Source organism: Halichoerus grypus, chromosome 11, assembly GCF_964656455.1.
Source record: "Halichoerus grypus chromosome 11, mHalGry1.hap1.1, whole genome shotgun sequence".
Taxonomy (NCBI): Eukaryota; Metazoa; Chordata; class Mammalia; order Carnivora; family Phocidae; genus Halichoerus; species Halichoerus grypus.
The window spans coordinates 35,036,881-35,062,740 of NC_135722.1; the positions used below are offsets into that span (position 1 = coordinate 35,036,881).

Sequence of the window (25,860 nt, forward strand, 5' to 3'; positions counted from 1 at the left end):
TACCCCAGAGGGGTCTGAGGCAGTATCCTCTACCAAACACATAAATATTACTGCAGCGAGATGTGTGACCATTCACAATAAATGGGAAAAAATAAAGGTCATTAACAGATTCAGATTGATTCATTTCAGGTTCTGCCATGAAATTGTTTAATTTTCTGATGCTTTTCAAAATTGTAGATATGGAGTTATGAATGCATACCACCTTGAGACAGAATGCTTAGTTAGCTGAACAAAAGCACAGAACACTTAGTTAAAGAGATATAGGAAATCTCAGGGTCATGTAAAAGAAAATGAATCATTCATTAGTAATGATTTGCACACTGAAAACAACTTAAACCTTCTGGTTAATAAAACTATAAAAGATCATTTCTCTTCTTAAAGGGAATCTTAAGCAAGTGCACAGAATGCCCTAGGACTAACACAGCCAGGAACACACAAGACAATCAGCAAAATCTAGAAAACTGAAAGAAAAATAATTTTCTTAACCACTTGAGTGAATGGATTTCATCAATTTTCCAGGGGAGAAGAATGACTGGAAATTAAAATTATTACCCTATTCTATATGTTATAGTTCTGAATGTACGAATATTTGTAAGTCAACTCTCTAGTAACCAGCATAATGTCCTCAATCTAGAGTGGGAGTTGAGACAATCATTAGTAAAGCCTGAACTGAAGAATCTTTACATTTATGTGCATCATGCAGCCTTCTTCTCAATTCTGCAGCTAAAGCTTTAATGCCAGAGTAGGCAGGTTTAGTGAGTCTAATTCTGAAATGGCTGCTGCCGAATGTCCTGCCAGATTTCCTGTGTGCATGTGCCTCTCACGTCATAAGCATTAAGGTGTGAGGTAATATGTAGAATTAGATAATTAATTAGCGATAAAGTAATTTTTATCCTGTCCAATTCCAAGAGACTGATGTTCGAAATAAAAACACAGTATGACAGACCTGAACAATGGATATAAAAAAAATAAAGACTATAAAACTGGAGGTGGGGAGATGTGGAGAAAAATGATATTAGTTTCTTTTTCCTAGGACAAAGTAATTGTGTGCAAAAATTTAACCATAAGTTTCCAAGTAAGCATGACAAAAATGATGAATATAATCGTGTGCTTTCAGTGAGGTAAGGGCAGAGTCACTGATACAGAAATTCCCTTTATTTTATAATTAATATTGTGAATTATCTGTATAACATTGTTTTGGCATATGAGTTTTGACTCTATCCTTTGAAATATCTATGAGTACTACATATAGGTGTAATAAGTTTGGGGACATTCAAGTCAATTTTGATTATTTCTATTCTGTCTTTATTTTGTCAAAAAACTTCAGAGGTCAGTTTCTTTTTTTTTTTTAAATAAATCTTGAGATGCAGAAGTTGAGATCACCAGTCTGGGTAGAAAATGAGGCTAATTGGTTAAAATTTTACTGCAGTGGAGAAAATTTGTAAGGCAAGACTATTTCCATGTTTCTTTGAAAAAAAGTGTTTTGTTGAGTGGTTATCAAAATGTTGTATAATATGAATAATGAAAAGCACTGAAACAAGTACTTTTACATCAAAGTAATTTTAATAAAAGTACTTTTTTTTCAATATGATTAATGAAGGAAAGAAAGATCATTTCAAATTTACTTATATCATTGAATAGCCTTCATATTTCCATGTTCCCACTGCTTGACTTTCAAGTTACTGTCCAAATACCCCACAATAAACAGGATATGTGGAGCAACAACAAAACCACGGGATATACCTGCAGAATAAATTCTTCTGGAAAATTTCATAACAATTAATTTTATATTAAAATAAGATATATTTTAAAGTAGAATGAAAAATCTCCATGGTCTTCTAAAGTAAAATTCTAGACTTCAAAGGACAGCCGTGCCATTGATGGGGCAACTGAAACCATCCCAGAAAACTGTAGCCTTGAGGAATGACTCAGGAGGATTGGAGATCTTTCCACAATGGCGTAATGTCCCTTTCCCCTCATCCCCAAACAGAGAAAATAAAAATAATGTTACTACTTAATAAAGATTATGTGTTAAAGATGAATGGAAACTGCTATCTTCATTGCCTTTAACACATACCTGAAATGAAAACAAGAAATATTTTCTAACCTTTTTCCAACTAAGATTGTTTCCCTAAGCCCCCCATATACAGATACTCTGGAGAAGCTCCTGCTCTCTTTCTTTTTCTTTCTTTTTAATTTATTTATTTAGGGGCGCCTGGGTGGCTCAGTCAGTTAAACGTCTGCCTTCAATTCAGGTCATGATCTCAGGGTCCTGGGATCCAGCCCCCTGCCCAGCTCTCTGCTCAGCAGGGAGTCTGCTTCTCCCTCTACCTCTGCCCCTCCCCCCCATTTGTGTGCGCTTGCATGTTCTCTCTCTCTCAAATAAATAAGTAAATCTTTTAAAAAAATAAATATAAAATCTTTTTAAAAATAAAATAAATCTTTTTAGAGAAAGAGAGAGAGTACACACTTGGGGGGTAGTGGCAGAAGGAGAAAGTAACTCAAGCAAACAACGTGCTGAGCGTGGATCCCCATGCAGGGCTTAATCTCATGACCCTGAGATCACAACCTCAGCTGAAAGCAAGAGTCGGATGCTTAACCTACTGACTGCACCCCCAGGCGCCCCACATTTACTCTTCTCTACCAAAAAAGAATTTTTTTTTTAGACAGAACATTTAAGATATATGATCTGTCAGGATAAGGAATCTGATTTCTCTGTGTGTTCCCAGAACCGAAACGGTGTCTGAGCTCACAGAATGTTTATTATAGTGAATTTTCCTCACTTCCCTCGATTTAAATATTGCGAGACCCAAAAATACATAAATATATTTCCAAACTTTTCACAAAACCTCACACAGAGATCTGGAATTCAAATGATTTTCTTTCTTACTGGCTTTTTCAAATCAGAATGTTCCTGACAATTTGCCACTTTGGGAAGCAGCTAGAGTGGCCTGAAATAGTTCAGGGTCTACTGATGGCCCCAGAATTTCCTTGTCAGAGAGGCTCTGAGGTGGCAATCTGGTGAGACATGGGAGATGCCAAACTTAGGAGAAAAGTTGTGAAGTTGCATCATCACAACAAGCACATCATTCTGTTCTTTGGGGGATTCCACTATAAATACAAATTTTTAGTACTTTAGTATGTAGTAATAATCAAGAGTCTTTCTATGAATTAACTAGAAAAAACAGTAATTTAGAAGAAAATCACTATGAAGAAGGAAACCTAAATAGAACAAAAAGTTACTGTTTTCTAAAATATTCAAACTAATAAAATTGATATGATATACTAATTGTAATTAATAACTTTAAAATTTTAAACAAAAACTGAGTAAAGGTAAAATTGTTTTTTTAAATTTAAAATCTTACTAAGTATTTTTTAAAAAACTAAAACTATTCACAATTATAGTGTTCATTGTCTTGTTGCCAATGTAAACAATACATATATGTCATTGCATGTGCATTGTTTCTATAGCTATATGCAAATTTAAGAGTGATATGAATTCCTTAATATTGCAAAATAGTCCTTGTTTCCATGTACAATGGTTGTAAATACTGTATTAGATTGTAAGTAATCATAAATTAGAACACAAACAGAAGCAAAAAATGGACATTCAGCACTACTGTGAAACCGTACTTATGTATGCAAGAATTGTTTGCATTAATGCTATCTTAGAAAAATAATTTGATAGATTAATTAATTTGTCTTTTTTCTTAAGCAAGATTTCTGCCTCTCAAATCATTCTTGCCCTCCAAAACAATGTGTTCTTAACAGCAGCAGTGGCACAAGCTATGTATCTTCACAGCATGAAAGCTATAATCTTATTCCAGGGACATAAGGCAAATGATTAAAAAAAATTCTGTAGGACCTATGGGTATTCACAAGTGTCTGGCACATGAATACCTCTTGCACCAACCTAAGGGTGTCTGTAAATTTTCTTTCACTGGATATTAGAGTCCTGCTGAACAGAATAATACTCTTTTTTAACCAGGTCTACCCTCACATTAAAGACCTTCTAGAATTCCTGAAACCTACCGACCCAATGACAGAGGCACCTCCAATCATTTGGGCAATCACACAGATTCCCACAAATTCCCTAAACATTCCCACTTGGTCTTACAGTCTGCATTGAAAAGTGCTGTCCCCTAGAGTGAGTGAAGTTAGAGCTAAGAACTATTAAAATTGGGGCGCCTGGGTGGCTCAGTCATTAAGCATCTACCTTCGGCTCAGGTCATGATCCCAGGGTCCTGGGATTGAGCCCCACATCGGGCTCCCTGCTCAGCGGGAAGCCTGCTTCTCCCTCTCCCACTCTCCCTGCTCGTGTTCCCTCTCTCGCTGTGTCTCTCTCTGTCAAATAAATAAATAAAATCTTTAAAAAAAAAAAAAAGAACTAGTAAAATTTAGGGGCGCCTGGGTGGCTCAATTGGTTGAGTGTCTGACTCTTGGTTTGGGCTCAGGTCATGATCTCAGGGTTGTGGGATGGATCCCCAACTTGGGCTCCATGCTCAGCGTGAAGTCTGCTTGAGATTCTTTCTCCTTCTCCCCCTGCTCCTCCCCCCGCTCTCTCTGTCTCTTGCTCTCAAATTAATTAATTAATTAATTAAATCTTTAAAAAAATAAAATTTAGACACTAACATTAATGTGGCTTCATTTAAATTTAAGCTAGTAAGACAAAGTAATTGAGTTACACCTCTAAGAATGTCAGAAATAGTTATCAACACTTTTACACAACAAAGGAGCTACTGGTGATCAGGGCATGCTTCCCTCTAACCAAGCAGAACTTCATTTTCAGTGGGATTACAAAGTACCAATGATTCAGGGGCGCCTGGGTGGTGTAGTTGGTTAAGTGCCTGATTCTTGGTTTCAGCTCAGGTCTGATCTCAGTCATGAGATCATTGAGCCCTGCATCCGACTCCCTGTTCATCATGGAGTCTGCTGAAGTTTCTCTCTCCCTCTCCCTCTGCCCTGCCCCCTCTAATGAATAAGTAAATCTTAAAAAAAAAAACAAAAAACACAAAGTACCAATGATTCATTAATCATTATTATTATTACTTCACCAGTTTATGTATGTTGACTACCATGAAGTCATGTAGATCCAATAAGGCAAGAATGTGAAAGATATATGCCACAACTCTCCTCGTGGAAGATGTGAGAAACTATTCAGTCCCAGCACACTTTCCTGCTAAGCAATATGAGTCCTCCTGTTCTCAGACCCACATTCCAGGTAGCCACAACTAGGTGAGCTGAGTAGAACATGAGATGAAATTTGTTTGCCATCCCTCATGCAGATAAAGATTAATGAGCTATTAATGAGGCACTAATGTAAATAAAGATTTTTATGTTCATTTGTTAAGTCTTAAACATCTCTACAAGAAATGCTACCTCAGGTCCAGGCATTCTGGAATCACTGAAATGTGAGTAAAGAACAACAGTACCAATGGCTTTATTCTCTGGCAGAAAGAGACTGCAATTTATCTGACGGGTATGAAATTAGTTCACCAGTCTACTCTAAAAACCTATTTCAGAAAGATTATTTACATCGAAAGTACTGAGAGAACATGTGCTCCTGTTCCTAGTAAAATGGAGTAACATGCCCCACCCTATCACTCACACTGACTGAAATTATAAAATACGTACAGAATGTGTGGAACAGCTATTTGAGGACTCTGAAAGGAAACAGTAGCAGGTGGATTGAGGAAGAAGATCCGTATTTAAAGTACCATGGAACCATGAGGGAGTTTACCATTTATTCCCCCTTCGGTCTATTCCCAATCTAGACCCAACCGAATCTTAAACATGGAAGTGGGCAATGATGTCGACAGTGAGAGCTCCACAAGACACTGTCTGGGTCTGACCCTGTGAGCTGGAACCACGTTTCTTCAGCTGCGTGGGGAAGGGGGCTGTACAGGCAGAGGCGTGGGTGGGGGGAAGAATCCCTTATTTGTGTTTTTTGTTTGTTTCTTTTCTCATCCTCTAGTGTCTCCCAACTCCCGAGCAATCCTGCAGCAACAGTGGTGACAATGGGGCCCACAGGACTAAATCTTTAAGGAAAGGGACATTTTCTCCCTGATTGTAGGTCCCTAACAGGGTAGGACAAGCCCCCATTTCTCTCTATCTTCCTGTTGTTTGACGCTGAACAGGGGGTGTAGCTATGGAAAGTGTATAGCTTGAGGCCAGAGGACAGAAAAGGGAAACCCAGAGAAACAGAAAGGACTGGTGACATCACTGAGAGAGAGGAGTTCAGAAAAGCACCTCATCAAGTTGTGAGGTGTGCATGCATGGGTCAGATACCAAATAACATACCAAAGACATTAAGAAGTGAATTACAGGATAGATCACTGCCAAGATTCCAACTAGGTGTTGGGTGGTGTGCATACAGGACACAGATCACTAAAGCTTTGAAAACATAAGTGGCAATGACACTAAAACTCACAGAAAGTTGATTAGAACTTGTAGCCTGAATCCAACTGGGTCAATTACCTGCTAAAACATGGGATATAAACAAAAGCCTAAGTTTCATGTCGTATTTAAAATGTCCAAGATACAACTTAAAATCACTTGCCATGCCAAGAGCCAGGAAAATTACACCAATGTCTGGATGACATCAATATTGAAATTATCACAAAAAGACTTTAAATTAGCTTTTATAAAAATTCTCTAAGAATTAAAGGTAAAAACCCTTGAAATAAATGGAAGAACAGAAAATATCAGCAATAAATGTAGGATATAAAAGGCAAAATGAAAATTTTAGAATACTAAATACAATAACTGAAATAGGAACTCATTCAATGGTCTCAATAGCAGAATGGACATTATGGAGGAAATAGTGAGCTTGAAGATAGATAATAGAAATTATGTGAGCTCAATAACAGGGAGAAAAAAAAGAGTGAAAAAAATTAAATAAAGAGACTCAGGAACCTGGGAGAAAATAACATCCATGTTATTGGAGTCCCAGGAGACTGTAGAGTACAGAAAAATATATTCTAAGAAATAATTTGTGAAAACTGCCCAAATTTGGCAATAGACAAGAACTCAGCAAATCCAAATAGGAAAGGCAAAAAGAAAAAAAACAAAAATCCATATCCAGACACACAGCCATCAAACCGCCAAAAACTAAAGACAAAGAAAAAATGTTTGAAAGTCACCAGAGATAAATGACATATTACTTAGGGGCAGTGGTTCTCCCCTGGGGTGACTCTGTCCTCCCACCCACCCAGGGAACTCTAGGCAAAGTCGAGAGCCAGTTTTAATAGTCACGACAGGGGGAGAGGTACTACTGCCATCTAGTGGGTAGAGGCAGGGGATGCTGCTAAACTTCTTGCAATGCACAGGACAGCCTCCCAAAACAAAGAATAGTTAGGCCCCAAAGTATCAATAATGCTAGAGCTGAGAAATCCTGCTCACAGGGGAAAACCTATTCAAATGACTGAGAATTTCTCATCAGAAACCATGGAGGCCAGAAGGGAGTGAAACAATTTTAAATGCAAAGAAATGTCGACCCAGAATTCTATATTCAGTGAAAACATCCACCAGAAATGAAGATGAAATAAAGACATTCCCAAATGAGAAAATAATAAGAATTTTTCCCAGCAGACCTGCTCTTTTAAAAAACTGTGTCAAGGGGTGCCTGTGTGGTTCAGTCAGTTAAGCATCTGATGTTCGGCTCAGGTCATGACCTCAGAGTCGTGAGATCAAGCCCTGCATAGGGCTCTGCTCTGGGCACAGGGCTCTGCGCTGGGTGTGGAGCCTGCTTAAGATTCTCTCTCTTTCTCCCGCTCCCTCTGCCCTTCCTTACCCCCCACTCACATGTGCTCTCTTTATTTCTCAAAAAAAAAAAAAAAAAAAAAAGCTGTGTCAAAATACATATATTGACGTGGGAAACAAAGGCAGAAGAAAAATTATTAAATTTCCTTACTACCTAGAGCCCACTGACAAGTCCTTGAAACAGGAAGAGTGACCTTCCTCTAGGGACTCAACTGCCTCGACGTTAACACTTTGTTAAGGGCAAAAGGCAATCCTAGCCTGAACCCCCCACCCAAACCTGTAAGTCTACTTTAACGTATAAAAATTCCTTTGGAAGCTTCCTTTATCTCTAAACCCCCCAAGGTACACGTTGGCAATCACCCCCCAAGTATATGGCCCACCAACATACATCTGAAGGGTGTCATGACTAAGGTTTTATTAGACGGTAATAAATGACCTCTTCCCAGCCATAATAGCTAGCCCTCTCGAGGTCCTGGAAACCTTGCTTCCAAAATTCCTTAGAGACTCACGCTATCCCTAACGCCTCCCAACTTGAAAGTATATAACGAGCCACTCCTCATGACCCCAGTGCAGCTTTCTGCCCATGGGTCCTGTCCCTGTGCTTTAATAAAATCACATTTTTGCTCCAAAGACGTCTCAAGAATTCTTTCTTGGCCGTCGGCTTCGAACCCTAACAAAGACCTACATCATATATCAAATATACTGACAAATTTAAATGTGATATTAAAGATGCTCAAATTGAAAGAAAAAGAAAAGGGATACAGACAAATGAAACAGGAAAAAAACAGGAAATCTAATGCTGAATAGAAGAAGTCGGTCTCCAAGGTTACATTTTATATGATCACATTTTTATGATATTCTTGAGCTAACAAAACTGCAGTGCCAGAGAACACCTGTCATCATCTGGAGTTAAAGTTGACAGGGGAGTGTAAATAAAAAGTTATAGCACAAGGACATTTGGGGAGGTGATGCAATTTTCCTGTATCCTGATAGTGGTTGTAGTTATACAAATCTATCTATACAGTGAAATTTCTAGAACTGTACGACCAAAAAAGATCACGTTTACTGTATCTAAATTTCTAAAACTAAAATTTAAGACCATTGAAAAAAGAGAGAATATAATCTATAGTAATGTACTGAAAGCAAATCTTTTTAGACAAGGGGAATTTTTTGTTCCCAGATTCGTGAATCAGTCCACAGAGATGTTGCCAAACCACTGCGGATGCCTCCAGGACTTAAATCTTCTTTTAAATGTTAAAATTAACAACAAAATGACAATAACATTAACAACATGAATAAAAACTGTGGTAATATTCAGGTGCAAAGACCAGCATTTCGTGAGTTTCTTACTTACTGACAGGTGAGCCAGACTAGCACATTAGATGTGAAAACCAAGACTATTTCTGTATATTCACTGCCCTCTCCAAACTTAAAAGATTTTCAAAAGCACTATTCCTAATTTAGAAAAAATACAGCAAAACACAGAAAGAACCATGTAGGCATTCAAACTCTTTGGTGCTGTAATTCCACTCATGAGACTTCATAAAGTGCTACAGGCGGAATGGTTGTGTTCCCTCCCCAAATTCATATGTTGAAATCAAATCCCAAGTAATGGTATTTGGAGATGGGGCCTTTTGGGAGATAACTGGTCCTGCGGGTGGAGCTGCCATGAATAGGATTAGTGTCCTTATAACAGAGACCCCAGAGAGCTCTCTTCACTCCCTTCTGCCATGTGAGGACACAGCAACAAGGGGGCTGCTTATGAACCAAGAAGCAGGTCCTCAGCAGACACTAACTCTGCTGGTGCCTTCATCTTGGACTTCCCAGCCTCCATAACTATGAAAAATAAATTTCTGTTGTTTATAAGCTTCCCAGTTTATGGTATTCTGTTAAAGCACTCTGAACTGAAGCTTATGGGAATAAAATACCATGAAGCATTAAAAAAAAGTACAAATATTTCATTTCTCAATGACTTGTAAAGGTATAAACTGTAAAAATTAATTAACTAATTAATTAATAGATGGAAGGGAGGAAGGGGGGAGTGAGGGAGGGATGAACTAAAACAAAAAGCCACATAAATGTCCGATAAAAAAGAAAAAGTTGATATGCTAAATCAACAGAGTGTAATATAACATAATCATTCATAATTATGAAGTCTCTTAAGACCCAGGAGAAAGTATAATAAAATTTCAAAATCAGAAATGCTGCAGACATGATGACTGCAACTATTTAAAATATGCACATGTATGTGGATTGGAAATCAACTTTCTTCTGTGAAAGTGAGAATGTCATCAGGAGAGCAAAATTATGGAAGCTTTTTTTCTTCTTTTTTGAAAATATTATTCAATTTGCTATATTACTATCTTCAATGATAAAAGAAAGCACTTCAATTTAGAATATATATGGCTGACTGGGGCGCGTGGGTGGCTCAAATGGTTAAGCGTCTGCCTTCGGCTCAGGTCATGATCTCAGGGTCCTGGGATCGAGTCCCATATCGGGCTCCCTGCTTCTTGGGAGCCTGCTTCTCCCTCTGCCTCCCTCTCTCTCTCTCTGTCTCTCATGAATAAATAAATAAAATCTTAAAAAATATATATATATATGGCTGACTAATTTATAAACTTGAACACACAAAGTTATTTTCTATCTTGAAAACTATGATCCTTACAATAGTTTTCTTTAAAATAATTTCTTAAAAATGAGTGCCTTAATAGGATATCAACAGGTAAAACAGTTGTTTTTAGTAAAAAGAAAATACATTTAAATAATGTAATTTATACATAACTGACTTAGTTTAAAAACATTTGCCCCTGACAGGATATAGTCGATAGCATGTCTGACTGCAAAATAAAGTAGGCAGGAAAAGGCTAGCTAGCCTGAGTAAATGAATGAATGAATGAAGTTCAATTTTAGCTACTTTTATTCAAGCTTGATCTCAATATACTATAAACTGAGAGAAAAATGAAAGAGTATGCATTTCCAGGGCTTTGTGAAGTGGCTTTTACCCATGTGGAAGTAGAAAGTGATCTATAAAGGTTAGCTGAACTTTGTGATATAAAAAGATTAAAACATAGAGCAGACAAGACTGCAATTAAATATATGTGTGTATTCATGAAGACAACATGAGAATCCAATGGAAACTCAGAATCCTCTCTCAATACCCAGTTATACTCAATCTCTCTCTCTCTCTCTCTCGTTATTATGCTTCAGTCATGTATATTGCCGGAAGTTGTATTAGTCATGCAAACCAAAAAATGGTAAAGATTTAACAGGAAATTTAGGCCTAAAGTAGAAACATCCTTGCAGTCTGAGCCTGATTACATGCTGCCTGGTGACACGTGAACACTGGGTCACTTTCACTCACCCAGAATACACACCCTGTAGTTGAGGCAGTTGAAACTGAAGGACCGTAAGTATTGTCTGCTTGTGTGCATTTTGGCCCCTCACAGGAGAGAGAAAGGAAGTGATTAATTTTTGAGTGCCCATTTTGAGCCTTCTATATTGAATACATGATACCAATTTTTCTAAACAACCACTCTGAGGTAACTACAATATTCTCCATTTCTCAGATGAGGACAGTGGGGCTCCGTTTCTGACATTTCCCAAGTTCACTTGCTCACAAGGCAATAAAACTGGCTTTCTCCCTCCTAATTATTTCACTTTTCTCTCCCTCTTTCTCTCTGTCTCTGTCTCTCTCTTTCCCTCTTTGTTCTCCTGCCTTACATAAAAACAATGAAGAGATGAAAAACTGAATCCATTTAAAGGAATAAAATAATACTGTCACTCAAGCATTCAATTTCCCGTAGGCATTTGTTATTAGAATCCCAATAAATATCAGAATGTGATACCTGAGTTTCCACTGGGCAAAACCAAAAAGGCAGCCTCGTGTTACAGCTTTGGTAAACAACGGAGTAGTAAAGATGGCGAGGAGCCATAGCATATAGGGCACGATGTAGACATTCCGTAGAAAAAGTATATCCAACTGTGGAGCATACTCATGTTTGGAGATAGAAGGCAACATGAAAGGTATAAACCAGACTTAAAGTCATAGAGAATCATTTCTATCCCCATATTCTTGGCAGCTGCAGCTGACTGAACATGTCTTGGTGCTCACAGTTGAGACTTCCTTAGCAGGTGCAGCATAGGTCTGCTTTCCTTATTTGTTCATTATCAAATTAAAATGTAAATAAAGCTTGGAGAAATAATTTTAAGTACACTAATGGTCAAAATATTCTAATCATTTATTTTATTCTTAATATATTGTTTGGGAAATGGTGCTTTTGTTATAAGCACAGGTCATAACATGGCATAAATAAATTATGTACTTTTTAATCTGATTAATTAAAACCAAAGCACTCAAATGACCATATAGTCCAAGAAGTTTTAGTCCCTCATTTTATTACATACCACAATGGCCAGGTGCATAACATGTGGATATCCAAAAAAGCAACTCTCAAATCAATGACCAATATTAGACTTTTTTTTTAGATTGTTGTCTCTCAGTCCCCATATGCCTAGGGATTATATCTCTGTTCATTTCCTTCTCAAGTATCTGTTTCTTGGATATTTCTAACTTTGTTTTGGTAAATTCTATAGTTACATTTATCACCATTTTATTCATTCATAAAGGGGTACATATCAATGAAATTTCCAAAATATGCCTGTGGAAAAACTCTTACTGTAGTCATCTTCTATCAGTTGGGAGAGGTTGAGATAGCCTTCAACACCAAAAAAATTTTTTTCAATGTAAATTGTCAATTACATTGATATTTATCAATGAAATATTTCTTACAGTTAGTAGAAGTGATCATTTGGGGTGCACAATCATCTTTATGTGACTTTTTTTTAAAGAATAAATGATCTTAAGAGACTCATGGAAATTTAAGAATTTATTTAGCTATAGACACCTGAAACCTTAACAAATAATTACTTAACATAACAGGTGTTTGATCTTGGACTTCCAGCCTCTAGAACAGCGAGAAAGACATTTTTGTCACAGTTAACTTCTCACTTGTTTCTGAGCTACCCAATCTATGGTATTTTGTTATAGCAGCCCAAATAGACTAAGAAAGCTGGTTCTGAGAAGTTGGGGTGCTGTTGTAACAAATACCTTGTACTTCCTATTTGAACTTCTCTGATAGATCAGCTCCTCTGGGTCAAAGAGTCCCTTTCCTGTTTCTGACCACATATAGTGCTACTGGTTGTAATGAGCAGGGTTATGTCCTTCAGGGACTGGAGCCTGGTGAGATGTCCATATTATCTAAAAGCTGGGAGTCTGAGCTGGGAGGCAGATCTGAAAGTCCTTTGAGAATTCCCCTTGGTTCAGTCTCCCTCCAAGAGCTGACCAGGGAGGGCATGGTTTCAGGGAATATGATAACTTACATTATAGTCACCACAATAAACAAGTCACCAAATTATCCCTGACACCCTCAAAGTCAGGGGCAAGGTTATCTCATAATCCATTTAACAAGTTCCATGCATATCCATTAAGGACCATTTTAAAAACTGGAAAATGTTAAAAGCTTCAGGGATAGTGAAGCTGAATTCACTGTAATTATGTAACTTTTGAAACTTAGGTCCCTTTAGCAGGAACCTTGAAAATCTCCTTCAGTGCAAACCTGCAGCTATACACACATGATATCCAGAAAGGAACACATTTTCCCAGCCTTAGGGACAATGTGCTTGAATTCCCTTGGAAGTGCATTTAAATTAGCTGGACTACTCCTCATGATGAAAATTCACTGGTTCACTATACAGCTAGACCCACTGTAGATCACTAAAGTTAATATGTGGAAGAAAAATGTACCCAATCTATGCAAAAGGTATAGGTCAGTCTGAAAACCATCCATGCTGAAGGACTAGAGGGATAATATATTTCTGATCATTTGCTCCAGTACCTATGACTTCCAGCTTTAATTATGTTATTACAAAAACTGTCTCCTGGGAGACTACTGAGCTTTTTGTTCCGCAATTGCATCTGATACAATTATTTGCAAACTTTGAGACGTAAATTAGCTTACTTTTCAATTTTTCTACCTGGCTGATTTAGAGCTATAACTAATTGCAATGAAATGCAAGAAACTTTTTGCCAAGGCCAGCTCCACTGAAAATAAAAAAAAAAAAAATTCTTTTATTGTAGCCAAGGACTGGGTTTTGCACTAATAACTGGCATGAAGTGGATTTTCACTAAGTGTGTATGGTGTGCACACACACATTCCTTCATTCAGTCTACTTTTTACCCATCTTCTTCTTGATTGCTGCCTTCAGAGGCTGACTCACATGACCTACATCAACAGCTTTTGGTACTTTCTGGCTTCCACTTGGATTTACCCAAAGGGTATCCCCAGCAGTTGCCAAAGGAGAGTAAGATCATGGCATTGATTCCACTAGCTATCTTCTTTCAAGTAACTTGTGTCTCTTAAAACATCTTTTCTCCTGGCACAATGATCATCTTGTTTACTCTGTCCATGGTCCTGAAACAATTTCTTCCAACAATTTCTTCCAGTTCTCCCTTTACGCCTGGGTCAGGAAGATGGGAGATGGCCATACGCTTTGTGATCTTTATGATGCAGGAAGTCTGGGAGTTTCTTTCCTGCCACCTAAGTAGCAGGAGTAAAGGAAAAACAGTGCCTTCCCCTGACAAGTTTCCAGATATCAGTGGGAAAGAGAATACAAGATGGCAACACCTAGGATTAAGGGAGTCCCTTCTTGCTGAAGGATTCATTATAGAAAGAAGATAAATGATTATCAAGGGGACTATCATGAAAACACTTGCTCTGAGCAGGAGGTTGCCCATCACCAGATATCACAAAGTTTCCGGCTTTCAGACAAATAGAAATTTCTCCACACAAAAGTTTCCAGTAGCTTCCTGTAGTTTTTATGATGCTGAACACTGACCCCCCAAAAATAAGCTTCAATAAAATTTTACTCTTCTAAACTGAGCATTTTATTGCTTCTTTGTTAATTAGATATCTTTTATAATCATGCAGAGTGTTTGTTTCACTTCCATGCCTACTACTTATACTCATCCCAGTGGATCCACCTTCTTTGGATTCATATCTCACATAATTTAATACTATAGAGATTTCCAAATTTACATTAAAAAAATAAGTGTTCTCCAAATTGATTCCTGGTTAAAATCCAGGAGTCCAACCAATATTTCATCATTGCAAGGTGCAAGAATGACCCGATTCATCAAAACAGTGGTTTTAAAACCAGACATCTGAACTATAAGGGTAGGCAGTGCAATGAGATGGTTAAGAACATTTGATTCAGGGCCATCAGGCAGATCTGGCTCCAGTCTTGACTTTGACAGTTACTGGATATGTGACTCTTTGCAGGTTACTGATATTCAGGAAGCCCCAGTTTCATCACCCGTATACAAGCAAATCTGTATATGGAGACAATACCTATCCCACAGGGTCACTGTACTTATAAGTGAAAAAATGCAAACAAACTGAGCACAGAACCTGGTACAGAGTAAAAGTTTGACAAATCTGAACTATTATCATCTATTGGACATGCCTTAAAGGAGACCTGAGACTGAGTGAAATGAGGACTCCCTCCCATCTTACCTCCCAAAGCAGCTCTGCTATTACTCAGTTTCCATTTTGGGTTTTCAGTGAAGATTCTATTTGAAGAGAAATTTTCACTATAAAAAAAAAAAAGATGAAAATCAGGACTTTAAGAAAATAATAATAATCAACATTCTTTGAGTATTTATTACATTCTAGACACTATTCTGAGTGCTTCTTAGGCATTCATTAATTTAATTTTCACAGCAAACTCTGTGAAAGGAATAATTATCTACACTTTATAGATGAGCAAAAGAAGACAAAAAGAAGATAGGTAATTTGATCAAGTCTACCTAGTTAATAACAGGATATGGACTAGCAATGAAAGATCTGAGAATTTAGCAATCCAGGAACAAACTATGGTAGCCAAAAATATTTCCAGCAGCCTATGTACATGTAAAATACTATAAACTGTTCCAGTGAAAAGTCATAAACTTTACAGTCAGGTAGACTTGGTTCAAATCCAAGTTTTGGCCACAGTAGGTGCATATTCTCTATTAGAACTCTCAAAGGGACAAATACTCAGCTCTTTACTGGTATAAGGATTTAGAGATTGCCTGGAAAAAATACCAGATGTCTTACAAGCCAAAGCATAAACAATAAAAAAAAAAAGTATCTACAGGTATGACTAAATGACTCCTTAAATCACTGGTTTAGGAGATCCCTACCTAGTGAGACAAATCCCATTTTCTATTATAACAAAAGAAAATTTCAAATGCTTGTTTTCTTAGCCTTTCTTGCAACTGAGGCTCAGGGATGTAGCCCATTCTCCCCCAATCACATATACGCATCCTAGATTTTGAATCATGTATTAGTAGTGCAAAACCCACTAACTACAGAGTCTATTCTGCAGAGGCTGCCATCAGCAGAAAGGTTCCGTCATCGGTAAGCTACACTGCAGATCTAAAGACAGTGCCACGGATCACTGTTAATGGTGTCTGCAGAGTAAACTGTGGTTAACTATGACCAAGTCAGTGCTGTGGTATCTAGACCAGTTCTTCAGTGTCATTTGGGGAACTGTTATTGGCTACATAGCTTCTAACCTTGGTTTTGTATCATTTTCAGAGATTCTGACAGCTGCCAATAAGCTTTCCATAAATCTTCTGCTTAGAGTAGTTAGTTATTACTGTTGCTTGTACTTAATAGTCCTGACTGATACAGTAGCTGATGCATAAATTCAGATGTTTCAGGAAGTCTTGACAAATGACTAAGAAATACATATAATTTGTTTCCAGGTGAGTGTTTTTGCTCTGTCCTGTAGAGAGACTGGCCAACCCCTTACTGACATCTACTTGTTGGAAGAGAAACACCATAGATAGGTATTCCATGTTGTATTAGAGAAACAAATTCTACTGATTCTGACAGATAAAGATTGCCTTTAAAGGGAAAAGCTAGCTTGACAGAAAAAGAAAGTGCGCCCTTTGCTATATTTTGATGTGAATTTTATAAGGTTCCTGTACAATATGGCGCTGGGTGTTATCCTTGAAAGATGGTAACTGGTCCAGTGCCAAACTCATAAAAGGCTCTTGGGAAAAGCTTCTTAATTTGACTATATGAAGCACAGTATATGAACATTCCCTAATCATATTTTTACCAGTTTCTGAACAGAAGGTTGCTTTGGCTGGTGATTTTAGAATAAGAGCTATTCTGTAGAAAATCACATAGCAGAACTTTTCATTCAGAAACCTAGAAATCCGCTTCTTAACACAAGATGCCTTCTGTAGTTCAGAGCTCAGGGAAAGGGGAATTGAAAAGATGCTGGGATGTTAGAAAGAAGACTCATTTATCTCTCTGAAGTTGTGCTTTTAAGCCAAGATCACACACTCCTTAGGGGGCAAGAAAGCATCCAATAACTACCAGCCTTGGGCATCCTATCTTTTTCATGGAAATACACTTAATTATCTCACTTGACCCAACTCTTACTTCTGCTATCCCATACAGGGACTTCTGATCTTCTGTGTTTTATGTTTTATTTTCAGCTTCAGGTGTACTTGGATGTTAGGATTTTCCTTGGCTTTGAATCTCTAAGTTTCTTGGAAATTGACTTGAACTCATGTGAACACTTTTTTCCTCATCTGGATGCTTCAGATGCCCATCCCTCCTGACTCAGTTTTATTCCACTACATCCGGGCACAAATTCAGGGAAATGATGACCCAGCCTGCTCCAAAAATCAAAAAGGATATCAAATACCATGTTCATCAGTGAGAAGGCCTGCCCCTGAAAGAACAAAATCTCCAACTAAAACCAGTTAAAACAACACTGGCACTTTCTATCATACCAAATCAGAAGTCTAGAGGTAGGAGGTGCTGGTGTTGGAGCAGACATTCAGCACTATTATCAAAGATCCAAACTCTTTCCAAATTTTCTCTCTGCCATCCCTGTCTTGGCAATGAATCCCAATATGGCAGGGAGGTTGCCGCCACAGCTTGGGGCACAACAGCCTTTGAAGCAGAAAAAAGAAGCCTGGGTGAATTGGTGGCTGGGAAGATGAAGGAGTAGGAGGACCCCAAGCCCACATCCTCCCAATGATACCACTGGATAACACTTACATCAGTGTAAATAACCCAGAAAATAACCCAAAGACTAGCAGAACAAACTCCACAACTAAATTTAGAGAAGAGGCCACATCAAAGAGGGTAGGAAGGGCAAAGACACAGTGGGGAGCTAAACAGACCATGGGACTGTCCACTGGAGGGAGGGACCCACAGGCATGGAGAAGGGAGAGAGAAAGATGATCACACTGGGGAGCCCACACAGAGAAGATGAATCCCTGTAACATTTGGCTTTGAAAACCAGAGGGGCTGAATTTCTTGAGTTCTTACAACCAGAGTGACTTAAAGTCTGAAATGTTAAAAATGATCAAGCTTGCTTCTGGAAGAGCTTGTTCTGCTAAGCTTTGGGTTATTTTCTGGGTCCCCACCCTTAAAGAGACAGCACAACAGTCTATGGAGATAGAGCATAGAAGCAGCAGTTTGAAATATGTCTGGGGCATACAGGAAGGAAAGTTGTTTACTAATCTCAGAGCATGTCCCAGAGGGACAGAGATCCCTGGGAGACTCTTCAGGAACAAAGGAGCTGGAAGGCACCATTTCCCTCGCCTGCCCGAAAGCATAAACACTCAGCAACTTGTGAAAACCAGCCTGGTGCTGATAGTCACTACCTAACTTGCTACCACCCCCACCCGCCTATGCTCCCATCCCCACCCCCCACCCCCCCACCCCCCGCCGTAGATCCACCCTTTCCACTCACACTTGCCTCAGTCCCAGCTGTATGAGTCCCCTCCCTCAGAAGACCAGGATAAACCCTGCAAACATCATACCTTCCTACCTGCATACTTTTCAAAACCTCATTCTAGCTGCTGCAACAGTGGATCCCCTCCCACGGAGGACAGGCATGCACCTTGTTAAAACTGCACACCCTGCCCACACACATTTTGTGGATCTAAACAGCTGGCCCTGGTCTCAGCGATCGTTGCACATCCCCTCTCCCTGATGCACAAACCCTGCAGTCACTGTGTGCCCCACCCCCCAGCACATTTGGATCTTCCCCCTCCAATATGCCCTTGGCCAGAGCCCATTCAAATCAGGGCCACAAGCCTGGCAAATTGCAAACAGCCCCAACAGGGGCCAGCACCATTCCAAAGTGACTCCTGCCATGAGGAGAAGGAAAGATAACCACACACATCAGTCAGACTGTGGCTTCAAGCAGTGGACTGGGGGGCAGACAGCTTTTCTGATTCTAGGCCCTGCCCACCAAAAGCTTCTCAGGGAACAACACAGGGAAAGCACCCTAAAGTATGGTGCTACTGCATTTCTGGTAAATGCCTGGTCTGACTCAACTCAAGCCCAAGGCAGCCCCAGACTAGCCCACTAACACCTCAGGGACCAAACACTGCCCCCAACAGGCAAAGAGAGCCACTGCAGATGACTTGACTGAATGCAAAAGTCAACTATGTTGACTGAAAATCCACAAGAAAACAATGGCTTTGAATAACACACTGGACTGGATGGATTTAACAAATATGTTCAGAACATTCCATCCTAAAACAGCAGAATACATATTCTTTTCAAGTGAACATGGAACATTCTTCAGAACAGATCACATATTAGGCCACAAAATAAGTTTCAACAAATTCAAAAAGATTGAAGTCATACCATATATTTTTTCTGACCACAACTCTATGAAACTAGAAATCAACCACAAGAAAAAAATCTGGAAAGAGGACAAATATATGGAGGTTTAAATAACATGCTACTAAACAATGAACCAAGAAATTAAAGAAGAAATTAAAAAATACATGGAAACAAATGAAAATGAAAACATAACAGTCCAAAAACTTTAGGATGTGGCAAAGATAGTTCTAAGAGAAGTTTATAGCAATACAGGCCTACCTCAAGAAGCAAGAAAATTCTCAAATAAACAACCTAACCTTTATTTACTAGAAAGAGAAAAAAAAACAAAACTCAAAACCAGCAGAAGGAAGGATATAATGAAGTTTAGAGCAGAAATAAATGATATAGAAACTAAAAATACAACAACAACAACAAACCAATAAAACAGACTAAAGAAACCAGGAGCTTGTTCTTTGAAAAGATCAACAAAATTGATAAACCTGTAGCCAGAATCATTAAAAAAAAAGAGGGGGGACTCAAATAAACAAAATCAGAAATGAAAGAAATAACAACCAAACACCACAGAAATACAAATGATTGTAAGAAAATATTATGAAAAATTACATGCCAAAAATTGGACAAGCTAGAAGAAATGGATAAATACCTAGAAACATATAACCTAACAAAACTGAAGCAGGAAGAAATATAAAATTTGAACAGACTGAACATCAGCAATGAAACTGAATCAGCAATCAAAAAACTCCGAACAAATAAAAGTTCAAGGCCAGATGGCTTCACAGGTGAATTCTACCAAACATTTAAAGAGTTAATACCTATTCTTTTCAAACTTTCCAAAAAATAGAAGAGTAAAGAAAACCCAAATTCTATGAAGCCAGCATTACCTTGAAGCCAAAACCAGATAAAGACATCACAAAAAAAGAAAACTACAGGACAATATCCCTGATAAATATAGATGCAAACATCCTCAACAAAATCTTATCAAACTGAATCCAAAAATACATTTTAAAAAATCACTCACAGGGGGCGCCTGGGTGGTTCAGTCATTAAGCATCTGCCTTCGGCTCAAGTCATGATCCCAGGGTCCTGGCATCGAGCCCCGCGTCGGGCTCCCTGCTCCGCGGGAAGCCTGCTTCTCCCTCTCCTACTCCCCCTGGCTGTGTTCCCTCTCTCGCTGTCTCTGTGTCAAATAAATAAAATCTTAAAAAAAAAAATCACTCACAGTGATCAAGTGGGATTTATTCCTGGGATGCAAGAGTAGTTCAGTATTTGCAAATCAATCAACATGAGACATCACATCAATAAAAGAAAGCATAAAAACCCTATGGTCATTTCAACAGATGCAGAAAAAGCATTTGACAAAGTACACCTATTCATGATGAAAACTCTCAGCAAAGTTGGTTTAGAAGAAACAACTCTACATAATAAAGGCCTTCATGAAAAACCCACAGCTAACATCATACTCAATGGGGAAAAAATGACAGCTTTTCCCCCAAAGTCAGGAACAAAACATGGCTGTCTACTCTCACCACTTTTATTCAACATAGCACTGGAAGTCCTAACCACAGCAATCAGACAAGAAAAAGGAATAAAAGGCATCCAAATTGGTAAGGAAGAAGTACAACTTTCACTACTTGCAGATGACGTGATTCTGTATATAGACAACCCAAAAGACTCTACCACAAAACTACTAGAATTGATAAATGAATTCCCTAACGTCACAGGATTCAAAATCAGTGTACAGAAATCTGTTCCATTTCTAATCACTGATAATCAAGCAGCAGAAATGAAGTTAAGAAAACAATCCCATTTACAATTGCACTAAAAAGAATAAAATACCTAGGATTAAACTTAACCAAGACCTATACACTGAAAACACTGATGAAAGAAACTGAAGATAATACCAAGAAATGAAAAGATATTCTATACTCATGGATTGGAAGAACAAATCCTAAAATGTCTATACCACCCAACACAATCTACACATTTAATACAATCAAATCAAAATACCAACAATAATTTTCACAGAACTAGAATAAACAATCCTAACACTTGTTTGGAACCACAAAAGACCCTGAATAGCCAACACAATCTTGAAAAAGAAAAACAAAAATGGAGGTATCAGAATTTTAGACTTCAAGTTATGTTAAAAAGCTACAGTAATCAAAACAGTATGGTACTGGCACAAAAACAGACACCTAGATCAAGGGAACAGAATAGAAAGCCCAGAAATAAACCCTCAATATATGGTCAATTAATCTTCAACAAAAGACAAAAGAATATCCAATGGGAAAAAGAAGTCCCTTCAACAAATGGTGTTGGAAAAACTGGATAGCTACATGCAAAAGAATGAAACTGTTTGACCACTTTGTTACACCACACACAAAAATAAACTGAAAATAGAGTAAGGATCTAATTGTGAGATCTGAAACCATGGAAATCCTAGAAGAGAGCACAGGGAGTAATTTCTCTGACATTGGCCATTACAACATCTTTCTAGATAATGTCTCCTGAGGCAAGGGAAATAAAAGCAAAAATAACCTATTGAGACTACATCAAAATAAAAAGCTTCTGCACAGTGAAGGATACAACCAACAAAACTAAAATACAACCTACAGAATGGGAGAAGATATTTATATTTGCAAATAACATATCAGATAAACGGTTAGTATCCAAAATATATAAAGAACTTATACAACACAACACCCAAAAACCCCAATAATACAATTAAAAAATTGGCAGAAGACATGAACAGACACTTCTCCAAAGACATACAGATGCCAATGGATACATGAAAAGATGCTCAACATCATTCATCATCAGGGAAATGTAAATGAAAATTACAATGAGGTATCACCTCACACCTGTCAGAAGGCTAAAATCAAAAACTCAAGAAACAAAAAATGTTGGTGAGGATGTGGAGAAAAAGGAACCCTCAAGCACTGTTGGGAATGCAAACTGGTGCAGCCACTGTGGAAAACAGTATGGAGTTTCCTCAAACAGTTAAAAATAGAACTACCCTAAGATCCAGTAATTGCACTACTGGGTATTTATCCAAAGAATACAAAAACATTAATTTGAAGGGATATATGCATTCCTATGTTTATAGCAGCATTATTTACCAGAGCCAAATTATGTAAGCAGCCCAAGTATCCACTGATAGATGAATGGATAAAGAAGAGGTGTACACACACACACACACACACACACACACACACACACACAGTGGAATATTACTCAGCCATAAAAAGGAATAAAATCTTGCCATTTGCAACTACATGGATTGACCTAGAGTATATAATTCTAGGCAAAGTAAGTCAGTCAGAGAAAGACAAGTACCATATGATTTCAGTCTTTTGTGGAATTTAAGAAACAAAACAAATGAACAATGGAAAAACAGGGAGACAAACCAAAAGACAGACTCAACTGCAGCAAACAAATAGAGGGTTATCAGAGGGGTGGTGGGTGGGGGAAATGGTTGAAATAGGCAAAGGGGATTAGGAGTACACTTAACTTGATGAGCACCAAGTTAATATATGGAATTATTGAATAAGACTATGTCATTGCTTGTTAATTATGCTGTAATTAAAATTAATTAAAAAAATGTTTTGACCCTGACAAAAAAGAAAAAAGCAGCATGGACAAAATAGGTTTCTGCTTACATAGCTTTTCCCAGAAAGGCAAATTATTTCCAGGATATCCTCTGCAGACTTACCTTACATCTCATTGGCCTCCAACTCCCACACCAAAAACTATCACGATGCTGGGCACCCTACCACCCAAACCCATTTGGAATCCTGTTAGCAAGAAAGGAAGAGATGCATTTGGATGTGCAACCAAACAAGTCTGCCACCCCAGCACTGCTCAGGAGTAGAGAAAAGCATGGCAGTGTACGTGCTAGCCTTGTTCTTTCCACCTTTTTCTCACAAAATAACCACAGAAAGAAGTGTGGAATCAATTTGAGTCTAATCCAAAGAGGATAGTTAGTATTCGTACCTTTGCAAATTGCATATGCAGTCTAAAATTGCAATCTCCTGCTTGCAGAAGGAGCCCTTTGGTTACTCTCCCATGAGAAATCATGTTCAGCTACTTGAAACAACACGTCTGCTCTTATTTCCTCTCACCACGTTTGGGCTGCAATAAAAGGCAGGGGTGACAAAGCAGCCGCAGAGCTGAGACACCCACAGGAAGAGGTGAATCATACCAGTGCTTTCTCTGCAGGATCCTGGAGTACAGCACGGCCCATTCTGGGGAGAAGGCTGCACGTGGACAGAAATGAGCCACAGGCGGATGTAAACGTTGTTTTGTATGGGGCGCGCAACTCTGAGGAACCCATGGTGAGAAATGTGGAAGAAGAAAGACGGACTCAGCTGAAAACTATTCTGACTGCACCATAAAAAAATGCTGCTGACTTGCTGGAATATCTGCTAAAATAGAAGGCTTTAGGATAGACATCTAAAACAGCATTTATCACAGCACCGACAGTCGTCAGTCAATATCCTGCCCACATAACACACTTGGCCACTGTCTGTGTGAATGGAATAGGTCAGACTGAAATCACCCCCACACAATAGAAACTTCTCGGTGAAGCTTTACTTTTCTTGGGATCATCTACTCCAGAAAACTTGAACCTGAGTTGCCAGCCTTATTTCATCTCAAATAAGTACATTTTATAAATCCTCACGTAAAAAAAAACAGCTCAGCACTGTGAGTAGCAATTGCTCTTTTAAGACAGAACATGACGGCAGTAGTAATACTACAGTAATGTATAGGACAAGCTTTCATTAATGTTTTATTCGTCAGACTGCAGAAAATGGATACTAATTATATTGATAATCTATCTTTTGAATGTTAACCTCTTGTGTGCTAAACACCTTGCTTTTATAGATGATCACTGGTAAAAATCCTCACCAATAACTAAATGAGATTCAGAGAAATCTTCCCAGGATTATGCAACTAATAAGAGATGGGGCTGGTCTTCAAACCCAAGTGTGTCTGATGCTAAAGCCTTTACATTTGCTATCTCCTAATACACTATTTCATATGTGCTAGTATTTCCCATAAAACCAACGACACTTCAGGCCGTCAAAAACGCCAAGCGTGAGGATGAGGGAAAGAGGAGAGAGCCACAAAGAAGAGGAGTTGAAACTTGTCCTGTGAGGGGCACAGAAAGACACAGGGGTAAAAGACTGATAAAAAGTCCCCACAACAGGAGGACTAACTATTGAGAAATGCTGCTTTAAATAGTGGGGAAAAAGTAAATCAGGAAAATGGAAACAACATGTAATATTTTTGCTGCTGAATCTTAATATTGGCAATATTCATGAAGCAATTCATATCATTACCTTGAAGTTCTAGATTTTCCTCAGTCCAATTAACGAATAGAAATATCTCAAGGATATTTCTGGATGTGCCTGTGAGGGTGTTTTCAGATGAGAGTAGCATTTGAATCAGTGGACTCAGCAGGCTGGCCTACCCAGGGAGGACGGGCATCATCCAGTCTGTTGAGGGCCTGAAGGGAATAAAAGATGGAGGAAGGAGGAATTCACGTCTTTTTGCTGCCTGCCTGCCTGCTTGAGTTTGGGACATCTCATTTTATCTTCTCTGGACCTCAGACTGGGATTTAAGCCATTGGCCCCTAGTTCTCAGGCCTTCAGACTGGGACTGAATTATACCATCAACTCTCCCAGGTCTACAGTTCACAAATCACAGATCTAGGATTCTCAGCTTTCATCATTACATGAGCCAATTCTTCATAATAAACCCTTCTCTCTCTCCCTCCCCGCTCTCTTTCTTCTCTCTCTCTCTTCCCATATTTATACATGAAAAGCACAGGTTGCAAAGTATGTCCTAGTCTATGATCATATATATGATACACACACACACACACACATCCGTTGTCAGATACCATTTACAAAAACTGAGGTGAATAATGAGGAGGAAAAAATGAACTTTTTGGTTCCTATAACCTATAAATGGGACTTAGGGGTACTAGGGTTGGAGGCGGTAAGATCTGTTGGCCAGAAAAACATAGATGGATTGAAGCAGAGTTTCTTAAAAGAAAAAGGGATACTGTTTTTACCTGAAAAAGAGTAGAAAGTTCTGCTGAACCAGCCAGAAAAATAATAACTAGTTCCAACTGAATAGATGAGATAGATAGATGGTTAGATAAATAGATGAGCACACATGGAAAAAATAACAGATATGTGACAGAATATTAACAGCTATTTTATCTGGATGGTCATATTATTGGTGACTTTTTTCTTTCTTGGAAGTTCTCTATGTGTGGTGGATATTTGACTCTCAATCCCCATTCCACTCTTTTTCAATTTGGAGGGTCTGGAAAGCGATCATCTAGATCCCCCAATATTCTTGATCGCCCAGTATCATGCCGCTA

The 25,860-nt window shown here is 38.4% G+C and overlaps 1 pseudogene across 1 annotated transcript in view; it reads right to left on the reverse strand.

Annotated features, from left to right (window-relative positions):
- LOC118551433 (ribonucleoside-diphosphate reductase subunit M2 pseudogene) overlaps positions 1-25,860 on the reverse strand; it is a 258,417-nt pseudogene that overhangs the window by 196,175 nt on the left and 36,382 nt on the right. The window contains exon 2 of the transcript XR_013442386.1: positions 15,333-15,409. The product of XR_013442386.1 is annotated as a ribonucleoside-diphosphate reductase subunit M2 pseudogene (transcript). The remainder of the gene's footprint in view (positions 1-15,332; positions 15,410-25,860) is intronic.